This window comes from Leptonychotes weddellii, chromosome 8 (assembly GCF_054177405.1).
Source record: "Leptonychotes weddellii isolate Sample4059 chromosome 8, ASM5417740v2, whole genome shotgun sequence".
Taxonomy (NCBI): Eukaryota; Metazoa; Chordata; class Mammalia; order Carnivora; family Phocidae; genus Leptonychotes; species Leptonychotes weddellii.
This window is the reverse complement of record NC_138376.1, coordinates 4267544-4292185: the sequence shown is the minus strand read 5'-3', so window position 1 is coordinate 4292185 and position 24642 is coordinate 4267544.

The following is a 24642-nucleotide window of genomic DNA, read 5'->3' as shown; positions in this document are numbered from 1 at the left end:
AATTCTGTAGTTTTTCTTCTAAGTCAACTAAGATTGTTATGCACAATATATGGAAGCATTGTTCTTTGACACTTTTAAAGCTCACATGTCATAGTGGGTCCATGTCTGGTTTCCTGAATGGAAGTGGATACCATGAATGTTAAGTTCTGCCTTTATTTGCATAAATATCCTAACTGGGAGAATCAGATGTTACAAGGGGCAAGAAGAGTTACCCTGATTATGGGAATTCCAGTAAAATTATATTTAAAGGTTTGGATTAAAAGGGCATTTATTTAAGAACACCTTAGTATATTTGTCATGAATCTATATTGCAACCTAAGGCAGAATATTAGTAACTCATAAAATATATCTATCCGCACATTGGAAAATTAGAGATTAGTATATGGTTTATTTTTAAAGGGTAATCAAGTGATATTCTGAGATTTTAAGTTGATTAAGGCATCAGCATTTGCAAACATTGATTAAATTTACCTAAAAATACGTGATGGATGAAATTCATACACAAGAAAAATATAAACATCTTTGTAACAGATACTAAGCAAACTTTTATAATGAGTTTTAAAAGGTATTATTAATTATGAGTAGTCAGAGATTTCTAGGTAAGTCATCACTCACCAAAAAGAAAGTTTTTGTGTTTCCAAGACAAAACTTCTTCTACTCATTTAGTAAGTGATATAATCTATGTTACTTCATTGTAAAATAATCCAGAATTTGACTGTTTAAAAAATCATTAACCCAATCTAATCTCTCCAGAGTCAGGAAGGCCTGAGTAGGACTGACATTTCACTCAACCCGTTTCTTTCTGTTTATGCTGGATTCTGGCTCTCCATGGCATTTTGCTGGGTAATCTCGCCAAAGGGCTATGCTATAAATCTAAGTGTATTTCCCTTCTCTGCTGGAGCCACATGAAACCAAAGGACATCTGTGTCAGAACATGGGTTTTGTTCCGTTTTTGAACATTGAAGCCAAAGTTTGTATTGCATCATTCTTTTTCAGTTCAACGATGTACTGGAATCTTTATGTACTTTATATTTATATTCTTCATAAGGAAGAATATATGGGATTATAATAAATGAGTGGAAGTTTCTAATTGCTTTCCCCTGCCATAAACAGGGTTTTGTGTGCAGCCCTTAGCCTTGGCTAAGTTAAAGTTAAAGCAGTTGAAAGCAGTGGTTCTTGATGTTGGGGATGGAGAATGAAGTAGGAAAAATGGTGTATCAGAAATCTCTGGGAAGGAGGTTTGAATTGGGTGTCGGGTTTAAAAAAATATGCTTGCCTACTTGAGAATTGATTCCATAGTGAAACTCTGTCACTAATGGGATTATACTGGGTGAAAGCGATAGGCTTGAAGCCATTGATTTCAAGTATTTGTAGCAGAGTGGTCAATTTCAGTGAATGCAAAGACCTCTCCCTCCTAGGGGGGCTGTTTTCATGAGTTGATACGCAATGAGGAGTGTGTGTATGTGTGTGTGTGCTTGATGGAAACTGAGAGAGAGGATGGTGCTATTCTTTTACTCCAAATGATAGGAAAGACAGGAAACCGAAGAACAGGTTGGTGACTGTTTCCTGTCCTGTACTTAGAGCAATCCTGACTCTCATACTCACATGGGAGGTGCCTTTAGGGAGTCTCAGAATATTTGGAGACACCTCACTGGTGGTCTGAGATCCTATAATATTCAGGTCTCAGAGGAAACTCTGTGAAATTCAGATATTATAGTTAACATTTCATTTTCTCACAGGCCTGTGAGAGCTTGAGAAGATTGGGGTAAATTTTTTTTCTTTAACTTTACAATAATGGTTATGTATACTAGTTATTCAAAACTCTGTGCAAATGTCATAGTCAGAAGGTTGAACTTTAGACAAGAGAACTATTGGCATCAAGAAGATATAAAAACCCTGATTTTTTTTAATGAAAAAGAAGTTTTCCAGCAAAATGACACATTCTGAGAAACTTTTCAAGTGTGGATTATAGCCAGTAAGTATTTCAAGCCCTTAGATAAAAACTAATGACTGAGATGGTTCCTGACTCCAACAGTTTATTGACAAGTCCTTCTAACTCTCTGTACCGGTCTCCCTATCAGTGGAAGAGGGTTAATATTCATTGTTCTACATACTTCAGGAAAAGTGCCTTATTAATGTTTTATTTTTATTTCTTAATCCAGCGACTAAAGTAAGGCAAAGCTTATCTGTGAATCTAATTTATCAGGAAACTAAGAAACCAAATTTCAGAAAATCATCAGAGCATTTCCAGTGTTATGACAAAATTCTTACAGGAATCCCTGACCCCACACTCCCCCAGGATCCCCTTTCCCCCACAAAACCCCTTGATACCATCAAACTTACTGCATGCTATTTATTATAATTTCTTTTTTGTTAGTAGATATTAATATTTCTGTATCTAAAACTTCTGAACGTGAATGAAGTGAGAAAATTCCTGGACTGCAGCATGAGGTTGGGAGTGTGGGGGGTCCCAAACAGAATCTAGCAATCTTGCAGAGTTGAGGAGATAGATGCTAGAGTTGAGAAGATTAAGGAGTCTAGAATTTGTGAAGCATGGTATTGGGAGTAGGGAGCTACACAGAGAAAGAGGTCCTGAAATGTGCGTAAGGGTCTCACCGAAACTGGATGAATATATTTTGCAAATGCATAGGGTGAAACCACACCAATGCAGATGAGAACAATTTCCAAGGAAACAACTATTACTTGGGGCTGTAAGACAAAAATTCCGGAGGTCATGCAGAACTGGGAAATTTTTTTGTGTGTTTCCTCAAACTCAAGTCAGGGTGAAGATACCTGGAGCATTCAGGAAATATCTTAGAAGGGTATAACTTGGAAATGGTGCCAACTTGGAGCTAAAATAAAACGACCCAGACATGCTCTAAAAAAGAGTTTAAAATCATGTAACAAGTGGATCAAACCGGCCCACGATTAACTTAATTACCTGCTGAGAAAATTTCAACACTCTTTAAAGAAATACAACAAAATCCATTGCTTGAAACCAGAAACATCTAAATGGATATCTTCCAATTAAAAAAATAATAATTAGACATTTGAAGAAACAGAAAAATATAACATAACCATGAAAGAATAAGTCAATAAAAACAGATCTGGTAATGATAAAATGAAGAAATCAACAGAAAAGGAAATATGCCCCATATGCACAAGATGAGAGGAAATCATAGACATGATAAGAGAAATGGAAGATACAAAAAAATGCAAACATAATTTATAGAGATGAAAAATTCAATATCTGAATTGAAAAATACACTGAATGGTAATTATGACAGATTCGACATTTGGAACAAAAATATCAGTGAAATTGAATGTATTGTAATAGGAAAAATCCAAAATAATGTATGGTGGATTAAAAAGTAATTAAAGCCTCAGCGACCCATTGGGCAGTATCCAGTGTTATAACATGTGTTTAACTGGAGGCCAAAGTGGTGAGTCAAATACTATATGAAGAAATGATAATTTTTTCCCAAAATTTATGAAAATGATAAAGCCACATATGTCAGAAATTCAGTAAACCTAAAGCAGATTAAATATTTTAAAGATACAGACAAATGCACATCATAATAAGATTCTAGAAAATTAGTGATAAATATAAAATATTAAAACCAGTCAGGAATGTCACTTTATGTAGAGAGAGCAGAAAAAAAAATCACAGCAGATGTCTATCAGAAACTGTTAATGAAATGACAATTTTAGGGTGCTAAAAGAAAAAATAGATATATAAATGTCAAATTAGTATTCTATACCCAATGTAAATATCTATAAATGATAGATATTTTTCAGACCAGCATTATAAGAAATGCTGGAGGAAGTTCTTTTCACTGAAGAACTTGACACTAAATAAAAATTCAGATCTATACAAATAAGAAAATCAAGAATGGTAAATATGTGGGTAAATATAAATTTCTTTTAAAAATACTGTCCAGAGGGGCACCTGGGTGGTTCAGTCAATTAAGCAGCTGGCTCTTGATTTCAGTTCAGGTCATGATCTCAGAGTCCTGGGATTGAGCCCTGTGTCAGGCTCTGCACTGAGTGGGAGGATTGTTTCAGGATTCTCTCTTCCTCTGCCCCCCCCCCCACTTGCTTGCTCTCTTTATCTCTAAGATAAATAAATAAATCTTCAAAAAATAAAAACTATAAATAAATAAATAAAAATACTGTCTAGAGCAAAAGTGATGACAGTCTATTATGGGATCTATCACTTAAAGAATGGCAGGGGGCTGAAATAGACTATATTGTTATAAGGTTTTTAAGTTGTGTGTTAGTGATATAATGTTTTAAGATACATTATGATAGGGGTGCCTGGGCGGTGCAGCCAGTTAAGTGTCTGACTCTTGGTTCCAGTTTAGGTTGTGTCTCAAGGTTGTGAGATTGAGCCCCATGATGGGAGTCTGCTTAAGACTCTCTCTGCCCCTGCCCCTGCATTCTTTCTCTCTCTCTCTCTGTAAAATAAATAAATAAATATTTTAAAAAATTAAGATAGATTATGATAAAGATGTATATTGTAAGTACTAAAGCAATCACTCAAAATTAAAGCAATAGATTTAATAAGTCAATAGAGGAGGTAAGATGGAATAATAATAATAAGCTCAATTAATTCAAAAGAACACAGAAAAAAGAAACAATGAATATATGGCACAGATTGAAGACAGATAGTAATGTGGTAGATTTACATTAAACTATATTGATAATCCTATTACATAAAATGGTTTAAAATGTCCAGTTTGGGGATAGAGAAGCAAGCAAGTCCCTACATTATGCAGTCTAGAAGAAACCCACCATAAATATAAATATAGATGGGTTAAAAGTAAAAAGATAGACAAAGAGGACCATCCAAACACTAATCAAAAATAATCTAGAGTGGCTATATTAATATCAGACAAAATAGATTTCATATCAAGAAAAATTACCAGTGATAAAGAGTCATTTCCTAAGGATGAAGGAATCTCATTGAGAAGTTTTAACAATCCTAAATGTGCATGCAATATCCAATATATGAAAAATAGCTGAAAAAACTGAAAGAATAAACAAACTAAAATTTAAAGTCACAGATGTCAATAATCTTATTTCTTTAATTGACAGAAGAAGTAGACAAAATTTAGAAAAATACAGAACAGTTGAACAACACTTTAACCAGATTGCCCTAATTGACATTTATAGATTAGGCCACTGAATGGTAACAGAATACCCATACTTTTTTCTTTTTTTAAAAGATTTATTTATTTTTTTAAATTAATTAATTAATTTATTTATTTATTTTAGAGAGAGAGAGTGTGTGCACACGAGCAGGGAGAGGGGCAAAGGGAGAGAATATTTCAAGCAGACTCCCCACTGAGTGTGAAGCCTGACGTGGGGCTTGATCCCATGAGATAATGACCTGAGCTGAGATCAAGAGTCGATTGTTCAACTAACTGAGTCACCCATTTGCCCCCAGAATACACATACTTTTAAAGCACACATGGAACATTCATCAAATGGATCATATTCTGATCATTTAAAAATTCAAAATAGTTGAAATATTAAAATATCATCATTTATATTCTCCAACCACAACAGAATTCGATTAGAAACAAAAAACCAGAAATATGTCCGCAAAATCTCTCAAATTTTGGAAATTAGCAACACTCTTATCACATAGATTGATGAAAAAATTACAAAATCACTGAACTGCATAAAAACAAAAACACAAAATGTCAAAATTTGTGAAATGAAATTCTCATAGAAGAAGAGAAAATGTCTAAAATTAATAATTTAATTAAGCTTTTACCTTAAGGGGAAAAAAATATCAACTTAAGCTTGAAGTAAGAACTAGGAAGGAAATAATAAAGATAAATGCAGGGAAAAAATAAAGATAAATGCAGGAATTGGTGAAATAGAGTATAGACAAAAAAATTAAAGAAATTAAAATCTGGTTCTCTACAGAAATTAATAAAATTGCTAAATGCATAGCAAGACTAATATGGAAAAAGGGAAGAAACACAAATTACCAATATCAGAAATGGAGGTAAGAGCCTAAGTATAGATCATACAAATGGTAAAAAAAGAAGGAAAGGTTATAAACCAGTTTACACCCATTGTGACAAGTGCAATGAAACAAACTCCTTGAAAGACAAACACAAAGAGAGAGAAAGCTTACCCACACAGAAATACATAACAGGGATAGATTTGTATCATTGAATTTGTCATGATAGCTATTCTCACAAAGAAAATCTAGGTACAGTTGGCTTTACTGGTAAAGTCATCAAAAATTAAAAAAAAAAAAAACCATAATAACAACAGCATACAAAGTCTTCCAGAATACTGACCAACAAAAATGATACTTCCTGATTCATTTTTTTAGACGGGCATTATCCTGATATAAATACATTACAGAAAAGTTGCAGACATGATCATAGCTACAAAAATCCTTAACAAAATAGCAAATCCAATTCAGCAATATGTAAAAAGGATAATACCTATCACCCCTTGAAGCTTATCCCCGTAATGCAAAGTTGGTTTAACAGTTTTAAAAAATCATTCAATATAATTCACCACATTGTCAAACATAGATGAGGAACCATGCAATCATCTCAAGGAAGGAAAAACAAAGCAACACAATAATCCAATCTTTGAGAAGAGTCAACTCTTTCAGGGTAAAAAATCTCAGCAACCTAGGAATCCAAGGACATTTATTTCCTCCACACGACACAAATCACCTCCATGTCACTGCAGCTAACCTCATGCTTAATGCCAAAAGATTCAGTATGTTTTCTCTAAGAAGGAGGATAGGACAAGATTGTGCACACCAACTATTTCTATTTAACATTGTAGTGATAGTCCTAGCCAGTGCAATGTAGGTTGGAAAGGAAAAAAAAAAACAACCATAGGCAGATTGTGGGGGGGAGGAGGGAGAAGTAAAGTTCTCAATATCTTAGACAAAATGACCACTTATTTAGAGAATAATAAAATTACTAGAATAATCAGTGAGTTTAGTAAGGTTGCAGGGTATAAAGTCAATATACAAAAGTGATTGCATTTCTTTATATTAATAGCAAATAATTTTTGAAATTAAAAAGATAACACCATTTACAGTGTACACAATAGAGAGAGGAAATATAACTAAACATGTAAAACCTGTTACACTGACAACAATAAAACTTTGATGAGAAAAATTAAAGATTATCCTAGTGAGTAGAAAGATATACCATGTCTATCAATCAGAAGACTCAATGTTTTTAAGATGCCAATTCTTTGTTTTTTAAAAGATTTATTTGTTTGAGAGTGGGGGAGGGGCAGAGAGAGAGAATCTTCAAGTAGACTCCCCCCGGAACGAGGAGCCCCACATGGAGCTAGATCTCAGGACCCATAAGATCATGTCCTGAGTCGAAACCAAGAGGCAGACGCTTAACTGACTGAGCCACCCAGGTGCCCCTAAGATGCCAATTATTCACAAATTGATCTATCAATTCAGGGAAATTCTAACAAAAAATATCTTAGCAAGCTTTTTTGCAGAAATTGACAAGCTGTTTCTACAATTTACATATAAATGCAAAGAGCCCAGCATAGCCAAAATGATGAGGCAAAACAAAAACAAAACTGAAGGGCTTAAACTACTTGATTTCAAGAATTGCTATGGACCTACAAAAATTAAGACGGTATAAGGATTGGTATATGAATTAACGGAATAAAGCAGAGAATCCAGAGATAGATCACCACACACACACTCAATTGCCAAAGTAATTTGATAGAAGAGTCTTTTCATCAAATGATGCTGGAACAAAATGTGCATCCATAGGGGGAAAATGAACCTCAAACCCTAGCTCACACTATATACAAAAATTCGATATGGATCATAGAGCTAAACATATGTGCCAAAACTATATACTACTGGAAGAAATCAGGGAAAAAATTATATGACCTTGAGTTAAAGATTTTTTAGAACACAGAAAAGAATCATAGATTTAAATGTAAAAACTAGAACCATAAAACTTCTAGAAGGAGATCTTTGTGACCTGGGGTATATACAAGATTTCTTAGATCCTATACAAAGAGCTTGTGCCATGAAAGAAAAACAGGGTAAGTTGAACTTCATCAAATTAAATTTTGCTCTCCAATGTACACCATTAAGGAGATGAAAATGCCAGCCACAGAATGGGAGAAAATATTTGCAAAACATTTATCTGACAAAGGGCTTGAATCCAGAGTATATAAAGAGTACTTACAATTCAGTAACTAAAAATCTAACAACCAACTAGAAAAAAACAAGCAAAAGACTTAAATACTTCACCAAAGAAGATATATGAATGGTCAGTAAACACAAGATACTTTGCATGATCAGTCAGTAGTGAAATGCAAATTTGAACTACGATGAGATACCTCTACACACGCTCTGGGACAACTGAAATGAAAAAGACTGAAAATACCATGTGCTTCTGCTGATAGCAACTGGCAATATCATACATTGCTGATCATAATGTCAAATGATACACTCACTTAGGAAAATATTTAGAAGTTTGCTATCAGGTTAAATCGCCTCAATAAGTCTAATTGTAAAAAAGTTTTCTGAACCAGAGTTCAGCGTACTATGCATTTATATACTCACACATTTATTCGCTTAATTAATGTGAGCAAGGGTCTGGTGATGGGGGCCACTGGTAACCGCAACATTGTAAGCACAACCTGGTGCTGAAATTGCTTACAGTATGGTTGAGGTGACAACGGGGCTAATCCAATATGGTGTCCACCACGGGACCATGTAGGAAGACTGTTGACAGCAGATTTGTGGGATGAGGGAAAGCTTTTCAGAGGTCATGATAGCCAAGTGGAAACCTGAAGACCTTCTAAATACTGTTCCATACGGCTCCTGTCTTTTTATGCTTCAGCCCATGTAGCTTTTAAAATTTGTGCCTGGTGGCCCCCAAAGCCAAGGGATCAGAACCGTACCACAAAATGATGTCCTCCCTAGTGAGATGAAGATGGGGAAATGGACAATATGAATCGTGAGTTTTATCATTGGACATATTTGAGCCTTGACCACCACATCTTCGTATGTGTATGCTTAACAATCCATAGAATAATTGAGTTAAGCAGAGAAGCATCGTATGAATTATCTGTTGCATGAATAATGAGACAATTGCTAGGGACTGTGGGAATCAGGAGCCAAATGCAGTGGTAATGGGGTGCTGGGTCTGTGAGTGAGTGAGGCCTCCCTGGTCTGAGGAGATGGCTGTTGAGTGCTAGATTCTCAGGTAAAATTTGGGGTGACTCACCTCTGCTCTTACTATGTGTATTGTTCTCCTCAAACACTAAGCCTGGAGGAAAGCTTTCTAACACTTCTAAAGCTATATCATGGTAGAGAAAGCCCAGAGCTCTCTATACTATTCTTAATCCACCTTACCAGCCCGAAGATTCCTTGATATATAGATGTATATTTTTTTTCTAAGAATGCAGGACATGTTTATTATTTTAAACAATTTGGTTCATAGATAGGATCAAATGACAGCAGTGCTCTTATTCACAGCAATTGATGTAAAAATGAATCTCTGGCCGTAGTAATTTGAGATCTTAATGTTATTCAGATTGTGTTAACAGAGAAAAAAAATGCATTATTTGTTTCCTAAGGAAAAAAAAAATAACTGAATTTTATATCTTCAAAACTGGTTAAGTAACCTAAGGTAAGTGAGGTCATAGAAATGAAGACAGGGATTTGGTGTTCTTCTCTTTTTTTCATAAAATATAAATCTTTTTCTGTTCTCTACCTGTCACAGTTTCCTTAATAATTTATTGTTTTCTTCCCATCTTTCTTAACTCATGCTTTCTGTCCCCCCTTTTGCTTTGTTCATATTTCTTAGCTTGTGGAGTTTACATGGTTCCTGCTTGAATCAGTGGTTCTCAAACTTGAGTGTGAATCAGAATCGCCTAAAGGTTTGGTTAGCACAGACTGCAACAGACCGCTAGGCTAGGATTCTAGAGTCTCTGGTTCAGTGGGGAGTGAGGAGGGATGTGTGTGATAATTTGCATTTGTCATAAGTTCCCAGGTGATGCTAACATTACTCTTCCTGGGTCCACACTTTGAGAATCACCGACTTATAAATCACCCGTCTGGTAGCAGCCAAAGGAGGTTGTAAGTGGTCTAGAATGGGCTAAAATGGAACTTGAGTGGTCTGGAAGCCTCACTGCATGAAAACCGTGCAATAAATCTATATTCTCGATGTTAATTGCTGATACTGTTTTTAACCTTAAGATTGGAGATATTTTAAAATCTTTTTGTAGCTGTTCCAGTTGGTTATAAATTTAGAAAGTGTGTACTTTTGAAATTGTTATCATTCATTGTTGCCTCTTCCCTCTGGTAAGTTTTTTTTTTTTCTTGATTTGCATAATCACCTTGTAAATTTTAAGCCTTTGCTGAGTATTTTCTAGTAAAAACATCACAAAATAGATCATATCTTATTACATGGTTCTGACAACTGAAGAAAATGAGAAAGAAGATGTCTGTGTTTAATGGGTCAACAATAGAAGAGTAATCGGTTAACATCAATGAAAAGATGTCCATACTGTCTGTATGCTTTGCATTTGACAGACTTGGCATTTACACCCTTTCCGTAGGTTTTGCCAGAGCTAAACATAACAAAATTAATCAGTAAAAACCCTGTGAAAAGCCAGAAACTTCTTTTAGAATTTTCATTAGGTTTCAGAAAAGTACTTTTCTTCTATTATTTTGTTCATACCTTTCTTCATTTGACTTTCCTAAATTTAATTATGTTTGTGGATTTGCCACCCTGTCTTGCTTTTTTTTCCCCTCCCCTCTGTCCTTCACAGTAAAGTTGGTTTTTCTCTTTCCTGAAACTCATTTTAAGCTTCCAAGTTACTTTTTACTCCTGTGGACTCTTAGTTTTGTACCTGAAGGGAGTATTGTGTATTTTGTATGGTGCATTGACAGCTGGAAACAATAGAGTCCCTATTAGCCAATTAAACCTGGCAAGATATGGACTGTTGCCCAAGCTCTAGGACCGTTTGATCCAGATATGTGGTGCGTACCCCTTGAACTTAAGAAAATTCTCTGCTTCTTACCCAGCTGTCCCATTGTTTGTGTTGAATGGGGCAGGGGACATACGTGGTAGGGAACATGGCTGAACGAGAGAAATCTTTTGAAGAAATGTAAGATGCTCACCCAGAATCTTAGGAAACTTCGCTTACCATGAAAGAGTAAACCCACTCAGACAATTATGGTTTGCTCTTTATTCTCAAAATGCTTTTAGATTCTTTGTTCACCTAAAATTCAGGTCACCTACTGGAGAGGACCGTGTTACAAATACTTGAATGTGTTTGACTGTGTGCTTAGGAAAAGGTGGTCAGTGCATACCGACCATACCAGCAAACACATTACGCCTCGGGGCTCTCTTCTGAGCCCTTCAGGAGAGTCAATGGGAGCTTTGTGTAAACAGGTAGGGAAGAACTGGGCTCATTGTGTTTCCTTCTTTGCCTGCAGTCACCTGCCTTTGGATTTTAATCTCCTGAACTAAACCTTTCGGAGTCCTTATGGTTTGATTATATCCTCATTCTACTCTTTCTTCTTCCTTGGGATACCTTGGTAATTCTTTGAGAGAGTTGCAATGGGTAAATGTGCCTGCTCCCAGATAAAGTATGGAGGGATTAATAAATTGTGCCCAAGACTGGCATTGTTCAGGGGCTAGCAGATGTTCCGAGATTAGTAATTTGAAGAAAATTAGAGAGAAACGATGGGGAAGAATTGTGACTGTAATGTGGAGGGGATCTTATTATCGCTTTGGTAGAAGGTAATGAAGCCAAAGAGCTTTTTTCCATTTAATCAATCCAAGATGTTTTAGATTCACATTGCCTAAAGACGTTGTTTTCTTAGAGACTTCTTCATGTTCAGAAATCTTCGTGTGGACTTTTTTCCTTCACTCTGAGAATTTTTTTTCTTTTTCATTTTCTTTTCTGTCTTCCTTTTCTTTCTCCACAACCCCCGCCCTTGTGATGAGGAAGTTTTGTTTGGCCTGGAGTAAATGAAACTCAGAGCCCAAAAGGCTCAGTTAAACTGAGCTTGAAACTGAAAACCCATGATGCTCTGGTGAGCACTGAGCAAAAAGGGGAATATTTGCTGTGTTTCACCCCAGTGGAATCGTCTGACTTTTCTGTTTCTACTTCCTCTTTGCCTTCAGACCTGGAAGAAACAAATTATGAATGTAGAAAACGAGCCCTTCCAAGAGATTAAATTCTTATAAACTGGAACTCTTTCATGACAGATGCAGTGATTCATATTAAACTAATGTTGGTTGTGAGCAAACCCGATTGACCTAGTTGCAATGAAATGCCTTGGCACACATGTCCGCTTCCAACTGGCTGTCACACCACCACCAAGCTGGCTAGGGACAGTCATCAGATCCGTGCCAGTTGGCAGCTTTGACGGCAAGGCCATAGATCAAATGGGGATGAAGAAAGCATCGCTCCCCCTCTTACGCGCTAGACCGGTCCTATGCTCACAGGCTCTAGATAAATCATTGAAGCTCCTACTAGAGGCACCTGTGTAAGATTTCAGTGCAATTGAATCATTATACCTGTCGTCCCCCTGCGATAAATTAGTTGCCATGTCAACGTGAAGCCTGATAGAAGATTCTGGCTGAAGGTAGGACATTGAAATGGCAGCATTTTCTTCCTTGTCAGCTAAGATGGGTCTGCAGAAGAAATGTATTAGGGGAAGAGTTTGAAGACTGTCTGGCATTTAAACATTTGCCTCTGCCTAGTGGTTTGGTTCACTCCTTATCACAAAGCTTGGTAATGACATTTTGTACATCCTTTGATGCTCCAAGACTGACAGGACTGTGTTTAAGGGGAAAGAATGAAAAACTCCCAACAATACTTGAATTTGGCTCCCTCGGCTGCCTGCGTTATGACATCTTTGATCACAGTAGTAATCTCATAGAATAATGCTGGACAGCATAACGATAAACTGCTTTTATCTGCCCCCCCCCCTTTTTGAGCTTAGCAATTTCCCTCATAGGGAACATTTTTCTGTAGACACCATCTACATTTTCTTTCGTGTGTCTTTCCTTGGGGAAAAGAATTGGATAAATGAATAAGTTTTTACATCTATTTGGTATTTTAGATTCCAGTGAAGAAGATAAACATTCATATTTTCAAGGCTTTCCTTGGTTCTAAACATTTACTTTTATCACATGCACATAATTATCTTCATAGTATTCTTCTGAAGAGGGCCTAACTATATGCCAAACACGGAGAGTGAGCACGGGCCCTTGAGAGAACAAGAGAAGACAGAGTTGCGATGACATTGTTTACACTACCTGAAAGATTTTAGGCAAAGTTTGTGTACATGCAGTGTTGGTGGGTTACCAATGCTGCTGTTTATACTCTAGTTATGAAGGTGACCTTGTTCATACAGGAAGGATGCTGCTTTGTTTCCCTACTTCTCGAACCAGAAGAGAAGCTCTTGTTCTTTGTGAATGTCCTGTGTTCTCAGGAAGAGGGCAAGTAGCATTCAACACCAAAGCTGGCCATTGGGATTCTCACATTCTTAGACCAGGGTGAGGAATTCATTCCCTGCAAGGTGAATGAGCTACACAATAATAATAGCAATAACATATGTCAAAGTTTCCTGTTAAAATAAAGTGAGTGTAATTGATTTTTTTTCCCATTTGGACATTTGATGCTTTGACCCATTTGGCATCTGTTGAAATAGCTTAAAATGCTGTATGTCTTAGATGCTTTAAATATGTCATCTTACAGGTTCTAGTAACAACTCTTGAGGAAAATACTGTTATTCTTCCTATTTGTGTGTGAGGAAACAGAAGCATCAAAAGTTAATTAATCTCTTCTAAGTTGACCAGTTAATTAACGGTTGAGCACAAGAGCCAATCCAAGGGAATCTGGCATAAAAATTCTTGTTTTTAAAGGTTATACTTCAGTGTTAGAGATGGGAATGTGTCTCTGGTTAGAGATGTGAATTATTACTTCTTTGCAGAAAAACCAGTGCAATGGTTATGTTTCTTCTTGTAGGTAACTGTCTACTGACCTTGAAATTACAACAATCCATGTTATTTCAATGATTAGTACATTTTCTTTTGGATCCTTCTCTGGGTGGTAGCATTCACATTAGAGAAACATGAAAGAAGACTCTACTATTAGGTTTCTGCCCCAGTTCTTATCTTAGGACCTAGTTTTGATATCAAGATGACCAGAAAGCAGCTTGCAATGGGACCCCTGCGAGAGACCAATTTTCCTGGAGAGTTAAGAGTGGTTTCTTTATATAGATCTTTGTACTAAAGCTTCTCAAATAATTAGCAGGCATTTCTTACCTACTGGGTACTTAGCCTTCTGCTGAATTTGTAGTTTCTTAAAAGCTTTGGTATCCAAAGATCCAAAGACCACCCAGACACCACCTAGAAGAATGTTACAAATGAAAGTTCTTGTTCCCGGGGTGCCTGGGTGGCTCAGTCCTTAAGCATCTGCCTTCGGCTCAGGTCACAATCCCAGGGTCCTGGGATGGAGCCCCATATCGGGCTCCCTGCTTCTGCAGGAAGCCTGCTTCTCCCTCTCCCACTCCCTCTGCTTGTGTTCCTGCTCTCGCTATCTCTCTCTGTCAAATAATTAAAATCTTAAAAAGAAAAAAAGAAAATTCTTGTTCCCAATTCCCTGAGTCTACATTTGAAAAAGACCCTTCAGTGAGGGGTGCCTGGGTGGCTCAGTTGATTAAGCGTCTGACTCTTGATTTTGGCTCAGGTCGTGATCTTGGGGTCTTGGGATCCAGCCCTGCATTGGGCTCCATGCTTGGCAGGAAGTCTGCTTGGGATTCTCTCCCTCTCCCTCTCCCCCTCCTCCCCCCCCACCCCTCCACTCTCAAATAAATACTTCTTTAAAGAAAAAAAGACCCTCATGATTCATACGCACAGTAAAGTATGAGAAGCTCTGCTTTAAAGAACAGGAGTGTCTACCCTGCCAGAATGTGATTCAAAAACCCAAATCCTGCCTCTGTCAAATATTGGCTGTGTAAGCACAGACAAGTCATGTAGAGTCTGTGAGCCTCAGCGTCCGCATCCATAAAAGAGGAAATAATCAACAGCCTAGTGTTGTTTAAGGATGGAGGCAGGGTACACATGGAAAGCCCTTGAAATGGTGCTGGTTTAAGTTCTTCAGTGACTCTGCTCAGCTTGTGAGTCAGGCTGACCCTGTGTGGATGGGATGCTTTATGTCAGGGTGACCCCAAGGGCAAGGACAACCCCTATGCTTTCAGTCCTGCTTGTGAGCTTCACCCGGGCAGTGTGGTGTGGGCATCAGTGGAGGAGGTAGGTGGGGTGGTAGAGGGTCACATGTGCAGAGCGGCCCCAAGCCTGGCAGCTCTGATGTCAGGGAATGTCCCAGAAGCAGGAGGGAGGTAGGCTGGGTTCAGGGAGACTTGCTTCCTTTAGCTTTGTGTATATTAGCTTTATCAGTCTATGAACACATGGGTCGTTACACATTTAGCCCAAATCTGGGGACCTGTCCAATGCCAGAACTGAAAAGGGGAAGCCTAACTGAAAACGTAAGAGAGGGAAAACTCAGAAGGTGACGAGAAGGGAGTGCTGACCACACCCAAACTCTGAAAAAGCTTTGGGGATGTTAGTGTACCCACAAGAAGCCGTTTTCTCTGGCAGCTCTGCCCCGCCTTCTGCCCTGTCTGGGGTTTGCAGGTGAATGCACGGATGGAATGGGGATTTTCCGATTGTCCCTGATGGGCTCAGGACACTTCTTCAGAATGCATTACAAAAACAGCACTTCCTCAGCGTCCCTCGCTGTGGTCACACTTCCTGATCAACATGGGTTTTGTTATAATAGTTTCTTTCTGTTGACAGAAATGTAGTTGGTGACCTTAGGCAGCCTGTAGCTGGAATGCCAGCCAAAGCAAACACACCCTTTGGCTCCTCCTAGCTTCAGAGGGTTGTAGCTTTTGAGTATGTGCCCTGGAAGCTCTCACTGCTATCACTGTTATGATTTCAATTTATTGTTCAGCTTTCCATAATTCTAGTAAAGATATATTGTCCAAGATAGGACAAGGGTCAGCTAGGTTCACTGAAAGAGGAGAAAAATGCAGAGAGAGGGGTGAAACTGCCAGGGGCAGAGCTCTTTACAAACAGGGGACTCCCTGACCTCCTAGATCACCTTCCCTAGATCACCTCCCCTGCAGCCCGAGTCGTTTTTCTCAGATGCTATGGGCACCAGGAGCCACGGAGCATCCAGGATGCCAATGTGATCCAGAAGGTTATTAGTGGTTATTTTCTCCACCTGGTGTTAATTCTCATCCCCAGCAAGTCAAGTCGAATGAATAAAAATAAATAGGGGTTTCAGTTTTGTTTTGTTTTGTTTTTCTTCTTTCCATATCTATATTTGACATATCCACGCATTAACGGGAACTCCTGAGGTTTTGGTGAGTGAAGTGGGTAACAGGCCATTTTACTCCCTCTGCCTGGTTACCATCTGCTTACTCATTTGTTTTTTTTTTCTCTCTCTCCTTGTCTTTGAAATACTCTCCCTGCCTCGCTGACTGTCCCAGGCCAGAGGCCTTGCAGGTGTGTACTGGAAACTTCCATCAGGGCTTGTCCATCACGTCCTACATTCCATTTCCACAGCTCTGCTTCCTCATCCTTTGCCCACGTCCTGCATATTTTATGACTTTCCTTTAACACTTGTCATCTGCCTTGGGTTGTTAAGATGGTTGGCTTCTCTGACCAAAAGGTATTGCCACTTTTTAATCTTTCTTATTTGCATCTTCATTTCAGTTGGCAGCATCATTTTGAGCTAAGGGGCTGTGAAGACAAGTTTGTAGAATTCTTTAATTCTATCACATCCTGCCCTGGTCACTGAAGGGGATGATGAGAGAGTGTGTTAATATCTCTTTAGAATCTCCCAAAGGTAAGCAAATTCAATGGTATCTCATAGAAAACCCAAACTAAAGTGGATGGAGACATCACCAAGCCTTGAAATCTTTCGTTACCGACCACCTGAGTCCTCAAACCAGCACGTCTCTTTCATACTCCATGTCTTAACTTAATGGCCTAATTTAGATGAGGAACACCGATTGCACCCCCCCCATGACCTATGACCTCTGCTAACATGGTCAGGTATCTATCTGTAAGTGAGGCTTCTCCTTCCAAGTCGTGGAGTGAAGAGCAGAGCAGTCAGTAGATGACCTTTCTTCACCAAAGTAGGTCTCAACCATGAACCATCAAACTGCCCCCTGTGTATAACACACTAGTGAAGTTGCCAGAAGTGTATCTGCAAGGGAAGCCAGTCCAAGAACTCAGGATGGTTTCTTCCCCATGATTCCTTGGGTTGTTCTGTCACTTTGTCAGCACAGTCCTTCTGGTCTGTTCTTTGAGTGCCCATGAAAACTTATTTTACTCTGCCAGTGGCTTTTGTTTTTGTTTTTGTTTTTTAATCTGGTAGAAAAAATCTTGATGGTGACTAGGGGCCTCAGATATAAGGACAAAAATCCATCATGGAAATCATCATTGGGTTTGAGAGTTCTTTCGGGGGGAAAACGGGAAAAGACAAACAATTACAGCATAGTAGAATAACGGCTGGAGTAGGAGTGTGTATGAGATGCTGTTCCTGTAAATTTTGTTGAAGCTTTTCTGAGCTTTCCCGAAGCTCTAGGGCAGCACTGTCTGATACAACTTCCTGTGGTATGAGAATGTTCCGAATCTGTGCTGCCATATGGTATCCAGCACCCACATATGCCTACTGAGCACATATACTATGGAGCGTGCAACTGAAGGGCTGAGACTTTGTTTTGATTTAATTTTAATTAGTTGATCCTTAAATTTCAATAGCCACATATGCGATTGGCTTGTGTATTGGACGGTACCGTTCTAGGGTGTCAGTTATGCGGAGACATTCCAGGAAGTTTATATTTACATCTAGTTTCCTGGAAGATATGAAGGGCATGGACATACAAGGTACCCTCTTCTTCCCAGCAAGACCAAAGTCACCAGTAAGAATTCTCTCGACGTTTCCTTATACTTCCTTTAGGAAATCAGCCCACAACTGAGGACGCTCTCAGATTTGTCTGTATTTACCCATCTTGACATTGAAATTGCCTATTTACTTATATCTTCCCCAGTGAACTGTATAGTCTGAGAAAGGGACTATTTTTGTCTCATTCACCACTGTACACCGAGTGCAGACTACAGTGCCTACCCGAGAGGTATTTGAAAAACACCAGTTGAACAAGTAGTTTTCCACATGGATATTCACAGGATCATAAAATGTCAAAGCCAAAGGGACTTTTGTTATTGTGACACACCCCACTGCTGCCTCCTCTAACCCACTTTTTATTTCTTCCTTCCGACTGGCAAACCCCAGTGATGTTAGAATGTCCAAGCCTCCCCCTTATGACTCAGTGAAACGTGGCCTATTCTCAAATCTGGGGGTAAATCCTGATTGGTATAAACAGATATGGCTGTCTGGCCCAATTCCTTTGGCAATAATTGGTTTAAAGGTGGACATATAACCCAGATCTGGTCACTAAGGTGTGAGGGGTTTCTTCATGGGAGTGAGTTTTGGCAAAGATTTACTCTTAAAAGGGATATAAGAAAGAAGTGGTACGAAGCCTGGAATTTCTGCTGCCATTTTGTAAACATTGTGAAGTTAAATACTTCAGTTGACTGAAGGTAAAAATTTGGTGCAGATAGAGTCTTTGATAATGTTGAGCTGATTAATCAACCAACCCTGAAATCTGCCCAGTATCTCCACAGTTTGTTAGGGGAAATAATATAGGGAAGACTCCAATTGTAAGCTTACGTGGTCATTGGCAGCATTCAGTTCTTTGCAGATTACCAGGGGTCTTCCCTTTTTGCTAGCTGGGGGCTAGAGACTGCTCTCAGCTCCTTCTTGTCTGGCCTTCTCTACCAGGCCACTCACATCTCACCTTGCTTCTTTAAAACCAGAGAGTCTCTTCACAAGATGGGTTGTTATAGTTTTATGTAAGAGAGTCACATACATCTTGTCAGCTTTGCTATATTCTACGGATTAGAAGTCTCCAGTCCTGCCCACACTCCAGGAGAGAGGATCACACACACACTTGGTCATGGGAACCACCCTTGAGTCTGTTTGCCAAACCTCCTCACTTTAAAGGTGAGGAATTAGGCCCAGAGGGATGATTTGGCTTCCCTAAGACATGGTTCCTTGGTGGAAGAACTAGAATTTTTTTTTTCATCTCAACCCAGTACTTCAGCCCCTAACTAGCTCTGTGACATTATCCATGTTACTTAATCTTGTTGAGCCTCAGTTTTCTGATTTCTAAGACAAGATCAATCCTGTCTATTTTTAAGAGATTGTTTTAGAAAGTTTTATATAGTGATATTTGAATGTGCCTGTCATGATTTCTGCAGATGTTAGGTGTTATAAAATATTACTTTATTCCTTCTTTCTTTTTCTACCATGTCATGTGGTCTCCCTTTTATCTCCTTAGTGAGAAGGAAGGGAGGACTAGAATGTTCGGGGTGTTGTGTTTTACTTTCAAGTTTTAGAATGTAATCTGTTAGGTTGAAAATGATGGTGAGCAAAGGTTTTTTTGAACCATCTCAGGAGTAAAAACTTAGGTCCAGAGTCAAATAGGAATCCCTTCTTTAAAAGGTGCTAACATAACTCTGTCTTTGCTTTGGCCACAATCTCTGAACTTAAAGTCAAAGCAATTATATTGCTGAACTGAGCTCTGGGGACGTTATCTGCAACATTTTGGTTTTTGCTTTTTAAATCAAGGTCAACCAGCTCCAGTGGAGGGCATTTTTTGATGTCAGCTGATCGTCATATATAGTGCACCAATAACTGCTTTAAAAGGATACAGGCTCGATGGTTAATGAAAATTCTTAAAGTGCTGTTGTTATGCTGTGATTCTGGAAATGAAATTCAGAAATTTCCATGGGCTCAAGATAAGTTCACTTCATAAAGTCTGCATGAAAATTCTATTCCTTCTTTCTGACCCACACTGAATTGTTTTATAGCAGAAGGTCAACAGGGTATGCGTTCTTTCTTACTACACTATCAGACTGCTGTCCTTTGGGGACAGGAGCCTTTATACACTGGCGAACTGTCATGTGTGATATGAAAGTAATGTCTTATGATAGACTCTGACAGAGTTAAGAGCTGGACTATTGTGCCCTTATTTATTAAGTTAGGCTCCTAAGGGAGACCTGTGTATTAAAAATGTTCCAACAATACTCACCGACATTTCTCCTAGGTTCTTAGTTCCATGGTGCCATTACAGTCTTTACTGCAAATATGAATTGCTTTAGATGAAATGATTGTGTAGACTCTGCCTTGTTATTATAATAAAAAGGTAACTTTTATTGAGATCTCATTATATATGAAGCCAAGCTTTGTTCTAAGTGCTTTGCATACATTAAATCACTTAGCCCTCTCAAATACTCTTGACATAGGAACTGCAATCCTATGATGGATGTTTTTCTGAACAGATATAGATATGCTACTGACTTAAGTTTGCCTCTTATTTGCTCAGCAAAATGTTAAATATTATTCATGATATTGGAGGCTGGAGGTAATTCTCTTCTTATTTTTATCTGTGCTTATCCAACACAGCATCTAACTGTTGGATTTACCCTGGCCTCTACCAAAGTAAGAGAATCAGGACATTCAGCATCTCAATTTATTATGGAGACAACCCCAGGTCTGTGGCGTGGGGATCATCTTACACTCCTTCTTATTTTTTTGCTTATAAATATTGTTCATTAACTATTGTGAATTTGGAATTGGACTTAATATAAATATGCCTTATGAGTTCTAAGTGATTATCAGATATATTATTATGTGACAGATTTGCTTATTATGGGCAGATGTCTTATACATAAGTAAAAGAAGAAAAGGGATATTTCTTAACTAAGATTTACTTGAACAGAATAATGATAATGTAAAATAAGTATACAATACTTAGTCCTAATGGTCTATGACTATTTATTAATGATTAACATATTTTAACATTCTTACTTATTTCATGAGTTTTATAAATGGTGAATAGTTTATGCTGGCCCCAAAATCACTGTGCCTCCTTTTCTTGGCTGATTTTTGTCACATGAGAGGCACTCACTCATGGTTTCTGTATCATACCCAACTGGACCACCACTATTTTTATTGGATTACCATTAACTGGAATAGAGTTTTAATTTTTCCCCCTGAAGACTAAAACAGGATCATGTACACCTCTAATTTTGACTCTAGAACAACTACTAAACTTTGTATTTTGAATAATTATGTTTTATTGGAGAGTGTCAACTATCAGGATGAAAAAAACCAGTAATACTCTATTTCAGTTGATGAGGGGTTTGGGGTGTGTTTTCTGGGTTTTGGGGGGATTTTTGTTGTTGTTGTTTGTTTTTGTTTTAAGCTAATAGCTATAATGGTTTAAAGTCAACCGATGGTTTTAAGTTGATGCCAAGGACTTTCTGATGTAATAGACTGGGCGAATCCCACCTGGTTTAAAGTATCTTAGCATCATCTAGAGGCCATTAGAAACTAAAATCCAGCTTCAGAAAAATCTTTGAAGGAAATGATACTCATATTATTTTGAGAACTATTAGAAGAACCTTGATGCAGCAGAGTTTCAGCGTTACATATCAAGAACTTGATAAGTTCCTTATCCTCCTCATTGCCAGGATAACTGGGGAACATAGAACTGTGGGTTTCCTTGGAAAGTTTTATTTCTCCCATGCACATGGGAGACTGTTAGAAGTCTCTAGAGATGGACGTGATTTTTTGCTTAGCATCTTCATAGCCAATAGACAGCTGACATTTTAACTGAACAGATAGGTTCATAAGTAGTTTGGGTGCTAACATATGGTGACATTTCCAATTATAGGCCCCTACTGTAGAGTAGAACTTCTGATTTTTTTTTTAATTTGCTAACACAAAACAAAACTCTCTTAATGTCCATTCTTTTTGGTGTCTGAAAGAAGGTGAAAAATAATTGAAGGTGTGTTATGTAATTAAGGGAAGTAATTTATTGCCTTAGACAATAAACCAAAGTATGTCATGTTTAGAAAAATAAAGGCATATGTATTGTGGGAGAGATTTGCTATCTTTTAAAGCCTTATACCTGGCTTTGCTTAGAGCTCAGATGCCTGGATCAAATTAGTATATCCTGGGAGAAATCAGCAGGGCGGATTACATTCTGGATTGAAAACTCCTACAAGAGGCTTTTTGTCTTAGAATCTAGTTTGTGCAGAGTAGGACAGCTGGGTACCCATCGCTAAGCAGATGCTTATCCAGGAAGTCAGACACAGGCATAAGAATGTGAAGAGAATTTAATTCCAAATTTCTAATGTGTTGTTTTAATTTTTAATGTGTGACTCCATGTTTGTGCACACGTGTGTGTGTGTGTGTGTGTGTGTAAACTTTTCAAGGACTAAGTTGAGGAGGAACTTTGGAAACTTTCATGGTGAGCTATATTTATTTGTCTCTCAGTGTTACATCATGGCCGCCCTCCTTACCCAAATCCTGCCTCCAAAAAGTTGTGCTAGTCAGAGAAGTCTTCAGATTCAATTACTTGTCAGTATATCCTACTCCTTTTGAAGTTAAAGTTTCTGGTCTCAGAGTTCAAAGTTAAATTTTAGGCATTTATTTCATTTGTAGTTTCTAGATGAGGTTCCTGACTGATTGCTGAAATTTCATGGTTTTGATTTCCCGAGTCTCAGGTCCAAAGAGCTTTGGTGTGACTCACAAGTCTCTGAGAAGATGCTGATTAAAAAATAAAGGACAAAAGAGATGACAGGAATGATGACAGCAAGGGCAGAAAACAATGGGGAGGGCAAATAGACCAAGGAATACATGAATAAGAAAGAGTGACAAAAAAGGGGCTAGGATGAGATTTTAAAATTGTATCTATATTAGAATATTTAAAGACCATGGCTAGTTTCTCAAAGTACTGATAAGAAGCCACTCAAATTAGGGCGCCTGGGTGGCTCAGTTGGTTGAGTGACTGCCTTCGGCTCAGGTCATGATCCTGGAGTCCCCGGATCGAGTCCCGCATCAGGCTCCCTGCTCAGCAGGGAGTCTGCTTCTCCCTCTGACCCTCCTCCCTCTCATGCTCTCTCTCTCTCATTCTCTCTCTCAAATAAATAAATAAAATCTTTGAAAAAAAAAAAAAAAAGAAGCCACTCAAATTAATTAAGTAAAAGAGCTTATAATTATCATTTAAAAAATCTAGAGTATGGGGGCACCTGGGTGGCTCAGTCATTAAGCGTCTGCCTTCGGCTCAGGTCATGATCCCAGGGTCCTGGGATCGAGCCCCGCATCAGGCTCCCTGCTCAGCGGGGAGCCTGCTTCTCCCTCTCCCACTCCCCCTGCTTGTGTTCCCTCTCTCGCTGTCTCACTCTCTGTCAAATAAATAAAATATTTAAAAAAAATCTAAAGTATGAAAGTCAGATTAAGAAAATAAAAACAGAACTTTTGTATGGGTCCTTCTAATAATAATTAAATAAAGTGTACCTATGTCCACTAGATACGCTGTTACCTATCATACATAAATCAAATGTCTATTTCTGTTTTCTTTTCTTTATTTTTTTAAAGATTTTATTTATTTATCAGAGAGAGAGAGAGAGCACAAGCAGGGGGAGTGGCAGGCAGAGAGAGAAGTAGGCTCCCCACTGAGCAGGGAGCCCAGTGTGGGGCTCGATCACAGAACCCTGGGATCATGACCTGAGCTGAAGACAGACGCTTAAGTGATGAGCCACCCAGGGGTCCCTCGTTTTATTTTCTTTGAAGTATATTTTAACTTGCATTTCTCTGTGTTATATTTGCTTGGAACTAAACTTGACATGCTTATTTGAATTCTAATAGTTAATAGATAAAATGAAAAATAAAAGGAATGTTTAACTGATGCCAATAAATTTATTAGAATTTTGGCCTCAAAATGATGATTTCTGGGACATCTGGCTGGCTTAGTCGGTAGAGCATCTAACTCTTGATCATGGGATCATGAGTTTGAGCCCCATGTTGGGCGTAGGATCACTTTAAAAAAAAACAAAGCTTAAAAAAAAAAAAGCATCCCAAAAAATGATCATTTCTTTTATTTTACTAATATTTGTTATTTTTTTCCTTGAGGTTCTCTCATGGAAAATTCCCTACTTCATTAATTAAACTGTTGACATTTTAAATTAATTTTCCACCTAAAACATGGCATTATAATTAGACAATAAGATTGGTTAGGATTACAGGCCATTTAATAATAAAACTGTTTAAAAGATGGCATCCATTATTTGCTAGCTGATTTCTCCATGTAAGTACACTGGGAGAGGGTGTTTATGGTTCATGTTAGCCAAGTTTGGCAGACACAGAAATATGTCCACAATTACCTAATAAACATTTGTGTGTGGAAGCTCCGTGTAGGTTTATATACAGTGGAATCCATTTCCATTGGCAGTTGCTAAATTGTCAGCACGAACGTGCCAACGGCACAGCCTAGCTTTACAAAATGTTGATCCTTCCCCTTTTCTTTTCTTTTTTTTCTTTTTTTCTTTTTTAATTTTATTATGTTATGTTAGTCACCATACAATACATCATTAGTTTTTGATGTAGTGATCCACGATCCATTGTTTTCGTATAACACCCAGTGCTCCATGCAGT